At 37.3% G+C, this 17,341-nt stretch overlaps 1 long non-coding RNA gene across 1 annotated transcript in view; it reads right to left on the bottom strand.

The window, feature by feature from the left end:
- Window positions 1-4,913: 4,913 nt before the first annotated feature.
- LOC139127663 (uncharacterized) overlaps window positions 4,914-17,341 on the bottom strand; it is a 155,244-nt gene continuing 142,816 nt past the window's right edge. Inside the window, exon 6 of the long non-coding RNA XR_011551072.1 lies at window positions 4,914-4,979. This is a non-coding gene — a long non-coding RNA (uncharacterized lncRNA). The remainder of the gene's footprint in view (window positions 4,980-17,341) is intronic.

Raw genomic sequence — 17,341 nt, 5'->3', positions numbered from 1 at the left:
CTTTTAATAAGGTTAAATCATTGTATCTTCAATATGCATACCAAGTTTCGTCAATTTTGATAGATTAAATTCAGATATATACTCCTAATTAGGAAATTTCATTAAACATGCAAATTAGTAATTATCTTTCACGTCACCCCTTCTTTCTAAGCTGATATATCTTGGCGTAATCAACATTTGTAGCGAATCGCATCAAATTTTTTGCAGTCGTTGTCAATATATATCAGTTTTTTTTCTAAAATTCTTTTTGTGAAAATCAAATTTATTTTTTTTGTATAGAGGAAACATGGGCAAGTTTGCATTTTGAATTTCACTGAAATATTGGTAAATTGTACATTTTTCATGAAAAACAAACTTTGCATGTTGAGCTTGGATAATTAAACTGAATTTTTTTAGGTGAACAGTTTAAAGTTTCTTTTACGAATGCTTGAGCAGAAAAAGAAATATTACTATAAATATGTGACATTTTTATAAGTTTCCTGTGTATGATTGATAAACCAGTAGAAAAAAAACAGTTCATAATACTTTACCAAAGAATAATTCATGATTACATTGTACTCTCATTTCTGCTATGTGACTGATATGTTGGATTGACATACCAGGTATCCATACATGTGAGTCATCTTGCATCCTTCAAGGGATAGCTTATATTCCTGCATTATATGTTACCATAGCTTTGTTCATGAATGGACATGTATTGTGAGTTACAATTTACAAACAGATGCTGTCATAGCTTTATGGGTATACTGGTACTAATACCATATTTTAATACTCACGGGACTTTGGAGATGATTCAAAATCACTGGATTCAGATGTTTTTGAAGGGGATGGTGTGGGAGACATTCCTTCTTCATCGCTTTCTACAGGTACAAATTTATATGTAATGCAAGTGAACAACAAAACAATACAATGTAAATATGTTGGTGACCAAAACCAATCCAATGTCTCGATAGTAGGTCATACAGTAATCGCATAATGGTCATGTATGGTACAATGCAACTGTTTCTCACGCATTGGCCCTAATCAAGACCCGACCTGACATGTAGACATTAGCACTCTACTAAGCACATTAATTGACTACAATTTGAACATGCTAATGGGTAATTCGGAAAAATAATGCCATTAGTTAAAGATATATATGGAGGCAAATTACCATGGTAACATAGTGTAACACTGTAGCTGGTATCATAAATGTCAAATGCACTTTATTGCTTTAAAGAGTATCAGGTAATGAAAATTCACCTGTATGTTTTAGATAATCAAGCAGATCACAACTAACTAATACAGTATTTTTAGCAAGCCAATATTTATGTTAATATGACACTATGGGGCATTCACTGGAGCTGTTGCATTTACTCATGTTCTTTGAGAATTTGTTGTCAGAAATTAGACTTTCATGTTATTCGATGGTGTCAAAGTCGCCATGATACACTACCGGTGCTATACAATGAACGACTTGCTATCCTAGTTTTCTGATGAGATGTTAGTTGTCAATTCTCAAATCATGCCATGGCAAATTTTGGTGTCTTCTTAAGTCTATGTGAAATTAATTTGTTACACCTGGACTTTCAACTGTTTAATGATCAAACTGTCATAAGGTGTTTTAGGCCTACAACACAGGTATTAGTAAACCTTGATATTTGAAACTAAAATTGTTAGGTCTGTGGTATACATAGAAATCTCCATTTACACTAGTTACTAAGACAACGGAAAGGATTGTGGATGCGTGGAATGACTAGTAATCTTGACTAGGCCATGTACACCATAGATCAATACATTCACATGGTAATACTACTACTAGTTAATATTGCTAACATTATAAACTGACACCTTAACTGCATCATGCTTGTGGTTGGAGGCGTTTTTAACCAAATAACAACCTATTCCTATGCTGAATTGTGTGCTACAACGTTTACCACTATGGGGCCAATGGGTTTCTCATCATTCGCTGTGCTATTGCTATTGCCGATAGCAATGGATTTTTCAAGACGGCGACGCTCATAACAGTGTTTCCCCTGGTTTTCGAAATCTTCTAGCAAATTTGGCAAGAAGACCTAAAAACAGGGTTCATACACTTCAAGTAAATCAAAACTCTAGGACTTTCCATGAGTTTTTTGCCTTTGTCCAGGAGTATATGTGGTTAAAAATGCCACTTTCAGGAATGTTTGCATGATAAAGCTTCCAATTCTAATAAGGATCATACACTAATTGTTTCAAATATGTTTTTATTGTCCGCAAAACTTCAGCCCGTAAGACATCATTTTGCTGACAAATGCAGTCAATCATGAGTTGACAGGTTTTGGTGGTGACGACACCTCGAATGACATCGCTGACGACAGAGAGATGTGAGTGTGGCGTCGAGAAAGATTAACTCGGGGAAGGCTTAGAATTCGTCAATGACTTTACATTTGATGAAGAATGGTTATTTTTTTATTTACTTACTCCTGTTGTTTTTCCTACCAGAGCTGGATGTTTTGCTCCTTTAGCATGACTTTTCATAGCCCTTCGTACAATGCTGTGTGTTCCCGGCATTATACGGCCTACCACTACAACCCTACTAAGTGGAATATACATGCGGTCCCAATTTAGATCACAAACGAAAAACTACTTCTCTCACTACTTTCGGCCGAAATCAACTTGATTCCAATCTATGCCTACCCGAATCATTCAACCGCTCACAGACTGAAAAAAAGTTCTCATGACGTCCAAAACCATTAGCTTGCAGGCGATGCAGTCAACCGCTCAAAGGCCAGCAATATCTCACATGAATGTAACGAATGGCGAGCCACTGAAACACAGAGCTTTGTATGCAGGGCTAGACTTTTTGATACATCGAATTTCTTTTAACAAAGTTTGCATCTTGTCATGAATTTATCTTGTGCCCACTCCAGCCATCCTATGTGCTTGGGCTGTTCCAACCGAAGATCACTGAATAAACACTTATCAGGAGGCATTACTGTGAATGATGACCCGTACAAGCTTTAAATTTCAGCATTGTCCCTCTACAAGCAACTCATGCCTACTTCAACGTCACTGTATTTGCATGCAAAACCGTGGATAATGGAATACACAACATGGTCTCGCCCACGCTAATGCAAGAGTACCCCTTTATGACATTGTAAGAAACACTACTATGCTTTCCCAATTTTGTCTCAGGAGGGCTCCCCCACCTGTCGCAAACATCTTTTCGCATTTTATAATGTTTGATGTTCAACAATTACACTGTTTGACGTTTGCTTTTATGATCTGGAACAATCTGGCCGTTCTTGACCATTGCGATCATAACTAGCGATTTTCCAGGAGTTTCCAGGAGTAAATTTTAATTTTCCAGGAGTTTCCAGGAGTGGTTTTAAATTCCAGGACTTTCCAGGACTTTTTAGGAGCGTACAAACCCTGAAAAAATAAATGGCCAAACCAAATATTTAATAAGCCAAACCAATAATGTGAGAAAATAGCGAGGATCACGAATGACGTCATTTCTTCTCTCATTGATATGCAAAAATAAATATTTGTCTGCATTTTCTCCAAGAATGATTGGGACAAAACTTGGTAGTGCTGCTTTTACTAAAAGTCATGGCTTAGACTACCAGCAGCAACAACAGTCGCACATGGGACAATAAGATTTGTCTGAATTTCAAGCAGTAGTAAAAGAGTATCTGATGTTCTGTGCATTAATTCAGCTATATAAAGCTGAAATCACAATCAGAGCAATAGACAACAGCATGCTGGTGATTTAAATGCAGAAACCTTGTTCAGCCAAGCTTGTAAAACGTATCAGAAATCTAATCTCTTAGCAGTTCAAAAGGAAAATACTCTCAGAAATGAGAAATATCTTTATTTAGACTTTCAATTTTGAAGTTCAATATCATTGATTTATTTTGCAAATGCATTCATTTAATATTACTCTTGAATTTAGCTGTGAATTTGTATGCAGGCAGTGCTTAGGCAGTGTATCAATTGTGCTCCGGTCAGGAGTCATTTCCATGGACCCAAGGGTGTATTTACAGCAAACTTGAATCATGCCACGGGAATCATGGAACATAAATCCAAATATTCACATTTATTATATAATCAGAACCATAACATATCAAGTACACACCTTTTTGACATGAAAACAACTTTTTGTTTCACTGATTAACTGATTTAAGCTCATAGTCTGAAATGTCGTGATATGGACTGCGTATTTACAAGATATGAATGAGGTGTTTGCAGTACCTCCATTTACAGCACCTCTGGGTATAATGGTTAGTGGCAGTCAGTATGTTACCTCCTGCAAGGGTTGTGTGGAAAAACTTATGAGGGAAAGTCCCAGTTAAATAGTGACATTGAAACGACATTGAGTGTTCGCCATTGAGGAAATGTTTGAACTTTTAGCAAGGGCCTACAAAAATCAAAATGATTAGATTAATTAATAGTGTGCTGCTAAATGTTGCAGCCAACTAAGTGGCAGAACAAATGGCTGAACAAGGGGCCGAACAATTACAGGTCAAGGTGTACCCTGGGTTTATCGGCAGGAACAGTTATCTCTAGATGTGCCATGATTATTGCGGTCTGGACAGCTTACTGAATTGTCTTACCAACAGGTTGATTTGTTAAATGAAGGTCAGCGTCTCAACGGTTGAAAAGGCTGTAAATGTCATTGACAGATATTGGCAGTGATCATCACTCGGTAGTCATGCACAACCAGATTGAATCATGAGAACTGCAAAGTATTGCAGCATTCATACCCCTAAGTGTAAGTGAAAATGACTTATTTGATTCACATAATGTTGATCTTGTTGTGTTAGTGTCAGAGACAATTGGTTTGAGACCATCATACTGTGGCCGGCACAAATTGGTGATTGCTTGAGGCATCAGAGCCCTTTCTCTGCAATTTGACTTCATTTAGATATGTAAGAAAGACATTTACCTAATTTCTTTTTCTTGCTGATTTTTTGATGAGACTGTGTACCTCTTCCTTGGATCAGTTTCTTCTTCATCTGTGTCAATAAATAAGTAATATATTTTGAAAAGAGGTGGTTTAAAGTTTAATTTAAAAAGACAATGCAAGTGTCCCTTTTTGATGTGCAATAAATCATTTTTTAACAAAATTCAGAATCAAGCCATCGTCAAAGTCACCACTTATTAATGGGTACTTTGACTACCAGTCCTCAAAGAGGGCAGAGTCCTGTTCATTAATTGTGATACAGATGGGCTTAACAATCCAGAAAAATAATCGCAATCATACCCATCCGTAAGATGGGTCGAGAATTGATGCATAATGTATATGACAACCATATAATTTGTGATGACTGCATGTGAATAACAACAGTTGACAGATTAGACGGTAATTTTCAAATTGACTAAATGTATGTATGAATCATTGATATGATATGTTTATTGTACCACATTTTAATCATACACAATTTCTTGTTTTGAAAAAAAAATGCAGATTTCGTCACAAGGTAAAAGAATCTAGAACCGTTCATGAAAAGTTATCATGCCAGAACTTTTGGAGAAAAAGGTTCTGCAAATATAGCAAAAATTGCCAATAAAATACAATGTTGTATATTTCTTCACAATTTTAACAAATCTGACATATATTACCCCCAAGAACCTGCGTACGATTTTTTTAAACTATCTGAAATCATTTTCTATGAAGAAGCCAATTGTTGACAGATAACAGTCAAACAATCAACAGACTATAATGGACAATCATCCAATCTTATAAGCTCTGTGTCGCTGACAACAAAGATTAAATTTAACATCTGCATATTGAAAATCTACTCAAAGTCTTCATATTATTACATCACAAGGATGTAATATGGGGCTAAGCGGCAGCAACTTCCTTTGGAGCTCACAATGGGAACATGCAAAATATGTAGGACATTACTTAATTAAAGTCATCGTTCAGATAAAATATAGTATGCAGATGCAATGTACCACACATTGCAGGTATGAACTTAACTCTGAATATGATTGACAGGGCTTTGGCGTATAAACTCGATTACACAGAAACCAAGTATGAGCTGCATTATTGTATCTTATGTATGTAGGTGGAGAAAGACATGGGACACAAGCGATTCTTGAGATATCATGCCAACAGGCAGATATCGCTTCAACATAAGCTTTCGTGTGTGAACATGTGATCAGTGATCTACTCAAGCCTTATATTCCCACATGCACACTGCGCTCATTTACCAAGAAGCTTTTAACTTGCACAACCTACAAAAACATAACTTATGGTGGCCGTGCCTTCTCTCACGCTGGCCCTAAACTAGGCAATGAACTACCACTTGACATCAGAGAATCTACAAACTTAGAAACTTTCAAAAGAAAGCTGAAAACTCACATGTTCACTAGAGCATACAGTGTGGCTTAACCATTGAGCGTCACAGAGCAAAACTTCTGTTTTGGATATTGGCACTATATAAACTTTTGCTGATTGATTGATTGATTGATTGAACATGTGAGCTAAAAATCATAAAAGATATCAGACACTGAGGCAGACAGATGTAGTCCTTTGACTTGCATGCAGGCTTGAGGTTGCACAAAGTCAACAGAATAAATCCACCGTAGCAGTGAAGGTCTTGAAAAGTCTTGAAATTAATACTGCTGGAGTTTCCAAAGACTTGAAGTAATATGCGAAAGACATGATCCCAAAATGTCTGCCTTGAAATGTGTGCCGTCCCCCATTTATACTCAAATGGTTATATAAGAGCATATAAGAACAATCTAGAACTTTTATAAATATGATAATTACTGCTCTAAAATTATCTCCTTTACATGACTAATTAAATTTCCAGAACATTCCAAACATGATTAATTGAATTCAAGGTCACGAAGGACAGTGATCTTGAGAATGTTCGAGACTAATTAAACTCAGGTCATGAGTATGGGGGGAAATGACCTACATAATAGGGTGTACAAGTTTTTGCATCCTAATACAATACTGAGATAATCAGAAATTTAATGCAGCACTTCTTGATGTTCAACCTAAGTTCAAATATCTGTTAAATATGCAAATTAAATATTGATTAAAACAAGGCTGCTAAATGTCCTTGCAGTTCTATTATAGTTCTGCAAGACCAACTTCTGTATACCAGTAGAGTTTCTTCAAATTTGCTACTATAACAATAATTCTGGATATATCACTCTAATTACAAAAGCTTACAAATTATGCAAATTAGCAATTTACTGAAAGATCAACATCTATACCAAATGTCAACAAATTTGAGGCACCATTTCTTGACATATCACAGTAATAAGGAATTTTCATTAAATATGCAAATTGAAATTATTAGCATAATTATCCTTATACTCTATTAAAACAATGTGAACTATTATTCTGTTCTACATTTAACCAAATTTGATGGTGTTCCTTAACATATCAGCCTTATTATGAAAACAATCATTTATAAAAAAATTAGCAATTAAGTGACATAACTGGGATAAAAGTTTTGCACACTATCAAACACTATGAGATCATCACCTTATCATGTTTCATCAAATTTGATGCAGTACATCTGGGCATATTACCCTCATTATGAAATTTATCATTAAAATATGCTAACCAGCATTTAATGATTGCGACTCAGGTTAAAAGGTCAATTTAAGCACTTTTTTTATTTCAAATTTCGAACTACTGACACGTGGCCTTTCTCTTGGGGAAAAGTGTTGGGTCACATCGTACCGGGAAATTCCTGAAATATTACTAAAATGGCAAACTATCAGCTACATCGCGTGCCATTATTTCCCTTTTGTCTTAATGGTCGCGGATTACCGACCACGATATCTTTGATAAACATGCAAAGATTGTGTGTAGACTTGGCAGTATAGTGCGCAAGCGCTATCTTCAATGTTATGCTCAGCGTTCTGAACTCCACAGGTATCAGTACAGCAAACACGTCCAGCAGACCAAAGCCGGCGCTCGCACTCAGTACCATCAAAACAGCAAGCGAGGTCCACAAAAGCGAATGTGAAAAAGACGGCAACATGCGCAAAGATCGATTTAAATGTAAAAGAGTCTAACTTTGGCTCGTACTGCACTGCAACAACGATCAAGAACGTAGTGAAGAGTCAAATTTGGCCAAGGACGTAGTCGTTAACGGAGACATGCTCAGTTCAACAACAATGAAAGTATTTGACACGCTGCTTTTCAAACATAGTAGGCTACGGTGATTATATACCCGAGTCCTAAAATTTGCGTGGGCGAGATTAAACTTCTCTTAGGTGCGATAATTTTATCTCTCTTGCTGTACATGCTTGGTGTTAGTATCTTGTTCTTTTATATTTTTAAACTCAGTTTCATCTTTCTATCGTGCATCCTTTCGTGTCTGTCGATTACAGAAACTTTGAGCAACACCGTACCTGTCAACATGCGACATTTATGTCAAGGAGTTTCCCAAGCGAGTGCATGAATTCATACACACATTATGCAGATTCACAAGAGCAAGTTCACCGATATGCTAATTTTCCAAAATGAAATGCACATATTTTTTGTTTCATGCCTTTTCTTTCTTTAAATATAACCCAAAAATTAAATTACGTCAAACGTGGATTGCGAGAGTTCACAAATGATTCTTGTGTTTCCTGAACCCGCAGATTCCACAGCTGCTAGCTTGACCTCAACACTGAACGTAAAACAAACCCGGCTCAACTTCTAGAAGTGCCAAAACTAGCAATTTTTGCTATATGAGGTCACTCATCAAAAGTTTGATTACACGACAAAAATCTCCAAAATAATTATGTGTGCGCTGGTATTGCGCACGTTGAGTGACTCCACTGTAGACTAGTAGATATGTCTCTTGGAACACACTGTTGATGACAGCCTGCACTTTCTACGCTACAGCATGATTATTAGTTTCAATAAAATAGGTACAAGAACACATATAAATAAAGTTTGAAAAAATAACATGAGTCAATCTCTCCCGTCGTAACGAAGGGCAACAAGTTTACAGCGCGGTGCAAAAGCTAAGAAAATACAACAGACATTTTATGTTGTCAAGAGTTACATGTATTCGTCTCATCTTGAGATCAATCATTTTCACAAAGAACATGCACAATTAAATTGCCGACCGCGAGACAAGAAGTACACAACTGAGTCAAGAAGAAGTGAATGCCCAATGCGATTGCGCGACGACAGCACACAGATCTCGATCGGATAGACTTTTTTACGAAAGTTTTGACATTTTCCTCTTGACCGTAAACCCTGATAACGTGATTGTAACCGTTGAGACAACAGTAAACGGTTAATATGCTAGTTAAACGTTCGAAAAATGGATTAAATCGCTAATTTCCCCTCTGTATTTGTTGTGTAAATACCACCCACTATTGGCACTAAGCATTTGCCAGTTCAGTGTATAATTTATTTCTATTTTCAAATGATCTGCAATCCCGAAACATGTTCTAAATTCCTAAAACTGACGCTAAATATTTCAACTTAGTCCTGGTGAAATAAAATTTGCAGAAAATAGTGGGCGAGTCACACTTCTTGGCCAACAATGTGTGACGCATAGGTCATTTACACAAATCGTCGATTTTCACAGTTCCGTTTTGGCAGTCCGTACATTATTCAAATAAGTATAAGTCGGAGGCGACTGTACAGATTAGCCTGATTTTTCCACCTGTTAACAGTAAATGAATATATCTGAACGACCATGTCTCAGATTTTCGATTAAAGCCCTGGAAGTGAAGATATCCCAACAAACCTGAACAAAGGCTGATAATTTATGCAAAAATCGTCAAGTCGACATTTTGAAGGCTCATTGTGTGAAACAAAAGCGAATTTCCAAAATCCGGGACACAGTTTTTTGCCCAGTGTACCCAGCTGTCAATTGCCGTAAACAGATCACCAAGCCGATTGGAAATTTGTACTTACACTTTTTTGAGTAAAAAAACTAAAATACACATGTTTTTGAGTTATACAACCGTATGCGCACTGCTTTTGAAAAACTAACAAATTTTCTGAACTCTTCGGTGACTAAGCAGATAAAAATGTACATGTCGGGTGAGTGACCACTCCTTCTATGTGAAAACGAGTATTGAAAATAAGTGTCAATGAACCTGAGTAGCTACCTTAAATGACATGATAACCGCTCAATGTGTTTAAATACTATTACAACACCATGGGATTAACAACTGTATGAAGGTTCATTAAAAGTAATGCAGTTTCTGGACAAATCACCCTCATTATGGAAAGTCATTAAACATGCAAAGCATTACTTAATTGACATGACACTTCTCAATGTCTTTACAAGCTATTACAACACTGTGAGATTAACATCTGTACGACGTTTCATCAGATAATTAACATCTGTACAACGTTTCATCAGATATGATGTAGAATTTGTGTATATGCATATCTTCCTAACTATGAAAAGTCATTAAATAGCCAAATCAGCAGTTAAATGACATGATAATGTTATATGTCTTTACATGCCGTTACAACACTGTGAGATTAAAATCTATTCTGAGTTTTGTAAGATATGCTGCAGTATTTCTAGACATATCACACTGAAATTTCATTAAACATGAAAAATAGCAATTAATTGGCATGGTATTTACTGCTAAATATCTTTGCACAGTATTACAGCACAAAGAGATCAACATCTGTACCACATTTCATCAAATTAACTGCAGCACTGTCACACTATTGACAAAAGTTCACTTAATATGTAAATAACAATTAACTGATATGATACAGCCAAATGTCTTTGCACACTACCGTGCACTGTGGTCAGACACAAGTACAAAGTCATCAATTTTACGGCAGAAAAATGGTGGGTAATCAAATCGTTCCCTTCTTTTCGAAATGGTTTGAAGATTGATTAGTAATGTAAAAATCACAATTCTGTCACTGGCATTGAACCTGAGTGAACACACCAGCACTATGGCTGAACACATGCAAAAACTACAGTTTACAGTTTCCTGACAATCATCTCTCCAACATTATTGTCATGTTGTTATTATATCATTATTTGTTCTTGAAATTTAATATATGGAGGTACTTTTTCCACAACTTTCTTATCATGCAAAATATTTCTGATGTTTATTTGGTCAGTCCCTTTGTTTGCAAATGGTACATGAAAAATAAACCCTTGTCACTATTCAAGAGGTCTGTCCTTACTGGCTTAAAAGCCGGTAATTCCTATTATCGATAATAATCAATGATGAATGATAAATGACAGTTTGTCTGTTCTTTCTTGCTTAACCATTAGCAGCTGCAGGTAGAGGGTGGTTTCAACTGCTGTTTTCAACCCCAACACAAATCCTGCTGCGTCACACAGCAGAAGAGATTTGCTGTACTACTTGTGCTGTAACTACTATACCAGGTGCTGCAGTGGGGAATCTGTCCTAGCTCATTGTTTGAACTCATTATTATTTATATCTGGAACGTGTTTCAGGTATAGGGGTATTCGGGCGAGAAAGAGGTAACATGTACATGCATATGTAGGTGAGGACTTGGCAGGTATGCTGGAAGATCCTGCAGCTTGATTAACTTATCGCTGTCATCATATAACAAGATATGAGGCAAATCTGGCAGTTCAGGTGGCAGAGGTACCCAGAACGTCAAGCAGAGTGGTGGGGACATTGTAAAGTGAAAACTTTGGGCTGTGCTGAGTCTGAGTCTGAGCTGAGTCTGCAGCTTCCTGCCCAGTTCTGACTGAGTGAGTGACATCAGACAAGTCTGTTCAAGTATGATGTCTATGCAGCTGGAGCAAGTACGAATAACAGGCCTGCATGCCTTTATTGCAAGACAAAGTTACAGTTGTTGCATCTTCATTGGGCCTCCTACACTGATATCTCTTACGATCTCAAGCTCAACTGGCTTGGATCACAGATGGACAGCAGAAAAAAAGTTTCTGTCAAGTAACAAAATTTGGAGGTATCTAAGGGCGATATATGTTCAATACAAACAAAAAGTCCATAAGACGTAAACATTGATATTGGGATTGACGAGTTGAAACCGGCAGTGCTAGCAGCATTGTGTCAACAAGTATTGCAATGAGGTAAACTCTGTGTGTCATCAAAAACACATCTTCCAGGCTCGCAAAGGTCATAAACTTGTGATATTTTTAAACGTCACACATCTCTGAGAATGAGAACTACTGTTTCGATAGTGTGGTTGCATTTACTTCATAAATTTGTAAATATCCTAAATAAACTCTGAATACTATGGCTATTTTTAGACAGCATGTGGAAAGCTATGTCTGCTGATGGCTGACTGGCCTTGGTGTTGGGACAGCACAAAACAATGTGCTATTGAACCACTCTTTTTTGAGAGTGGGGATTTAGCTGAGCGGTTCTCTCTGTGGCCTCTCCGCTAGGCGACTGATGCCGTATGTTGTGGGTTCGAACCCGACTGAAAACTAGCCGTATTTGAGACATATTGTTGTGACCGAATCTGTATGTCTCATTATTGTAGATACCATTCAATGAATCAAATTTCAACTTGATCAGAATTATGAATGAAAGTACCTGTAATTCATTTGCATATCTGCAGGATGACCAGCTGCTTTACTCATTAAGGTAGCTTTCCACCTTTGCGACAAATTCTTTTCAAACGTGAATTTTGCCATTGAGTTGTGTATTTCAACTCAAGTATACATATCACCTGAATGCTATTTCCATGAATTTTTTTGTTTGATCAAGAAAATTAATGGGCGATGAATTTCCATGGAAATTTTAGTGAAAGTTTTAAGAAATTGAAATGGGTAAGCTCACATAAAAAGTTTAAGTCAGAGTGGAAGGGGCTATTTCTAGGTGTCAACGAGTAATTGCGCTTCAGAATACTGGCTACAAAACAGTGTCTCAGATTTTGAAAAAGCCTTTGTTTGTCACCGTGCTGAATTAAAAGTTTATCAACCAATTAGTCACACAATGCTGTATAATTAAGCAGCTATAACTCGACTCTAAAAACCTATATTAATACCATGAGACACAGTTTTAGAGACAACCTATTCGACAAACATCTGTGAAAATCTGGTGGATTTCCATTTACATGTTCTTGAGATAAACTCTCCCTTACGAAAAAGTTCTATATGACCCAAGTGAGATTGAAAGTGGTCCAGTAGGAGTACCACAGGAATGGTGAAGGACTAGGCTGGTCCTATAGGAATGATGATTGTAAGTCATATTGGACAATTCAATTGTAAATGAAATTCCAATAGGAACTTTGGGGGACCATGCTTGTCCTATGGAAACAATCCCTGAATGTCCTACAGGACAACCCTTTTGTAAATGACATTCAAATAGGATTTATTCAATTCTGTCAGAATCATTAGCTTTTGCTGTTGCTATGACAAAATGATTCTTACCATTCTCAGAGAGCAAAATATTTTGCAAATTAATTTTCAATTAATCTTTGGACTAGTACTGAAGGAAACATGGTTTGTATATAAAAATGTCACATTTTGCTATTTCTAGAATTAAATGAAAAAAAATATACAAGAAAGCAAAATACATAAATAAATAAACAAACACTTAAATCAATAAAATAAATCAATAAACAGGCCCAGCAATCAAGTTTACATGCTGGCTAGTGCATACATATAGGTAACACACAGTTACAACATCATTGAGTTTCCACAGACTGAGGACTATTACAACTACCAGCACTTCAAATTCATAAATAAGAATCAATATCACCTCATTATCTTATCTCTGTCTGATCAACAATATTTTGTACACCTTTCTAAAGTCCTATAAGGCTGTCCTATTGGAAAACCTAAGCCAAGGATGCATTTGGGCAGCTGCAGTGCATTATGGGCTAGCATCATCAAAACAAGATGGCTGCTGCAGAACAGACACAAGGCAGTTGTAGTTCTGAAATATGACTGTGTGGCAGCATAACCGGGTGTTTACAGCTTTTATATCACTGCAGTACAGCAAAGTTAGGTTAGGACGGATTATTATATGCCAGTGTTTTCCTTTTGAAGACTGAATAGTTATGGAAATAGCCAGGTTTACAATAGTCCTTTGTCTACTTGCCTGCTCATGATCAGTGTATACCCATTGTGTGACTTCTAGCTTGTTGACTACGGCATTTCAGTCCACAAAAAGAATATAAACAGGAGTGAAGTTTAAAGCCAAGGTAGCAATGTAGTCAGTGATTGGATACATATGGTCAAAATGCATTGATATTTATGAGAGACAAAGGAGCAACGGAACAATGGGGTTGGACCCCCTGTTACATAACAAACAGGAAGTTGATATCTCAATGATTTCTTCTCATGTATTGCCATCATGAAACCTGAATTCTTTCTATGCTGATAGAGCTCATTTGGCTACTGAATTATTAAAATTATGATACTGAAAATAGAATATTTTGTTTCATAGCTTTTGGATTCATTACATAGCAGCATCAAATGAACTAATCACCTTAAACAAGAGCTATATAAAGCTGTAACTCAAAAATTTCACGAAGGCAGACCTTAATTTCTATGTGTAATATGCTTCTGTAGTCTCAGCTATAATCGTTTAATTAGATAATTGTTACATACAGCTTTGTATAATATTTTATACTTCTCTTCAATTTCCTGTCATTCTTTCTGATTATAGAAATAAAGTTTCTTTGTTCATAAGTATATCTATTGCAAGTTCTTCTTTGCTCCCTAATGAACATTGAAACACCCGCTATATAGCTTGTCTTCTTAGCGTCTGTCTGTGTGAAATGCAAATTGTTATTGTTTACATTTTAATTCTAGTCCAGACCAGAATTCATTTCTCAACAATTACAATGTCTACACATGTACAGGCTGAGTTCAATGGAATATTCTAATGTTCGAATTGGATTACCATGGGACTATCTAATAGGACGTATAGTGTTATTATTGGACTACTATAGGACTGTGTAATAGGACATGTTTAATGTTCCTATTGGAATACTATGGAACAGACTTGTAGGACAGGTGTTGCATTCCTATTGGACTACTAGGGGACTGTCTCATAGGACAGGTGTTGCATTCCTATTGGACTACATGTCTAATGGGACTATGGGACTGTCTCATAGGACAGGTTTTGCATTCGTATTGGACTACTATGGGACAGTCTCATAGGACAGGTGTCGCATTCCTATGGTACAATGGTACAGTCTCATAGGACAGGTGTCGCATTCCTATTGGATTACCATGGACAGTCTCATAGGAAAGGTGTCGCATTCCTATTGGACTACTATGGGACTGTCTCATAGGACATTGTCTCAAAATACTATTGGACAATCCTATCAGACTGATTCCTATTGGATTCCAATAGGACTTTTTTGTAAGGGCCAGTATGGCGGTTCATAAATTTCGGTGTTACTGCATTCTTGTACACAGTGTCATGTCCACCCTCTAGATCACAAAGATCAGCATGAAACATGGTGGCAGCGGTCCGCAAAGAGCCTAGAATGCCTCGACTACTATATTGAGACTGAGAACGAACCCTCGACTACTATATTGAGACTGAGAACGAAGAGTCAACCTGCAAAAGTTATAGAAACCCGACGGTGAGTAAACACTCAGTGGACTTGCACAACTACGCACGCAGTCCTGCTATATTTGTTGTGTCTGAAACACATAACCGATCGTCATGACTTCTCCTGAAGAGAATGCACCGAGTAATGGTGCCCCTCCAGTCTTGGCTGCTGCGCCCATTGCGCCACAAATTCAACCTCCTCCACGTTTAGACCTATGTAGCAGCACAGATATGATTGAGAAATGGAAACTTTGGAAGTAAACATGGGAGAACTACAGTATCACTACACAGCTACATAGTTAGGCTTCAGTGTATCATCTTGCTCTATTTCTACACTCGATTGTCCTGGCTGGAATTGTTCAAAATATACAACAGTTTCGATTATGGACCTGACAAAAACAAAACTCTGCTCGATACTGTGCTGAAGAAGTTGATGATCATTTCGTTGGACAGACCTATGAAACCTACAAGCGATATTTATTCAACAAACGAGTTCAAGAGGCGGAAGAAACTATGATGCTTACGTCACAGCTCTGAGTCTCGCCAGATCGTGCAATTTTTGTCAGTGTTTGCATGATTTGCTCATCAGAGACCATCTTGTTGTTGGCATGAGAGAGAATGCTATCAAAGAAAGTCTCCTGCAAGAACATAAACTCAGTTTGAGCAAAGCCATTGACATATGCCTAAGTGCTGAAGTGACAAACTCACAGAAGAAAACTTTGAATGAACAGCAGATTCTACCCGTAAACAAAGTGAAGATCAAACAGAAACCCAAACGTCCCATGTAGAGGGAAGGAAACAAGAAAGAAAACTCAGAAGTCAAACGAGTTGCTGAATGTAAATTCAGTGGCTACTCTCATGTCTTAGAGAAGACAAGGTGCCCAGCTAGGGGTAAGATAGGCAAGTCTTGCAAGGGTAGAAACCACTGTGCGAAGAAGTGTAACAAGACACATAAGACTCACACCATTCATGAAACTATTGGATCCAGTGACTCTTACCAGTCTGAGTGAGTGACCACTGTGAAAGTAAATGCAGTCAGCACTAATGATAAAGAAGCTCATGCTGAAATGATTGTCAATGGGAAGCTAGTAGACTTCACGCTGGACTGCAGAGCTACAGTACATCTTTTGCCTGCAAAGTACCTCAAAGTACAAGAGATTAAGTCCTGTGACAATACACTTGTCATGTGGAACGGCACAACTGTAAAACCATTGGGCGTATATCGTCTGAAAGTGAGCAACTCGAAATAGGGCAAGAATTACTCAATGGAGTTTGTCATAGTCCAGTGAAAACCAGACTCCATTACTTGGTCTCCATGCAACTGAACAGATGAAATTACTATCTGTACACAGAGAAAACTTTAAAGCAGTCAACTCTGTAAGGGCTTACAACAAAGAAGAAATATTTAGTAGATATCCAGATGTATTCAACAATAAGCCTGGAAAGCTAGAAGGTGAGGTACACCTGCACGTTGACCAAGATGTAGTACCCATCACTTTGCAGGCCATATCAGGACAGTCTCGGTGAGAAAACGGTTAAAGGCAGAACTTGATCACCTTACCAAACTTGGAGTATTGACCACAGTAGACCAGCCTACTGCATGGAACAGCCAGTTAATCACAACTACCAAGAGTTCTGGTGAAATAGAATCGATCTTGATCCAAAACCTCTCAATGAAGCCCTGAAGTGGAAAGATACCAGCTACCTACTTTGGATGAACTCCTGCCAGAGTTGTCCAACACTGAAGTGTTCCAAAAAGTTGATGTGTCATCAGTGTATTGGCACTTAGTCCTTGATGAGGAGTCTAGTTTGTTAACTACCTTCATTACGTCATTTGATATATATCGTTGGCTGAGACTACCTTTTGGTCTGAAGGTCTCCAATGAGATTTTACAGAAGAGGT

The sequence above is a fragment of the Ptychodera flava genome, unplaced genomic scaffold (genome assembly GCF_041260155.1).
Source record: "Ptychodera flava strain L36383 unplaced genomic scaffold, AS_Pfla_20210202 Scaffold_34__1_contigs__length_2629520_pilon, whole genome shotgun sequence".
Classification (NCBI taxonomy): domain Eukaryota; kingdom Metazoa; phylum Hemichordata; class Enteropneusta; family Ptychoderidae; genus Ptychodera; species Ptychodera flava.
The sequence above is the reverse complement of the archived record's forward strand: the minus strand, read 5'-3'. Positions and strand labels throughout refer to the sequence as shown.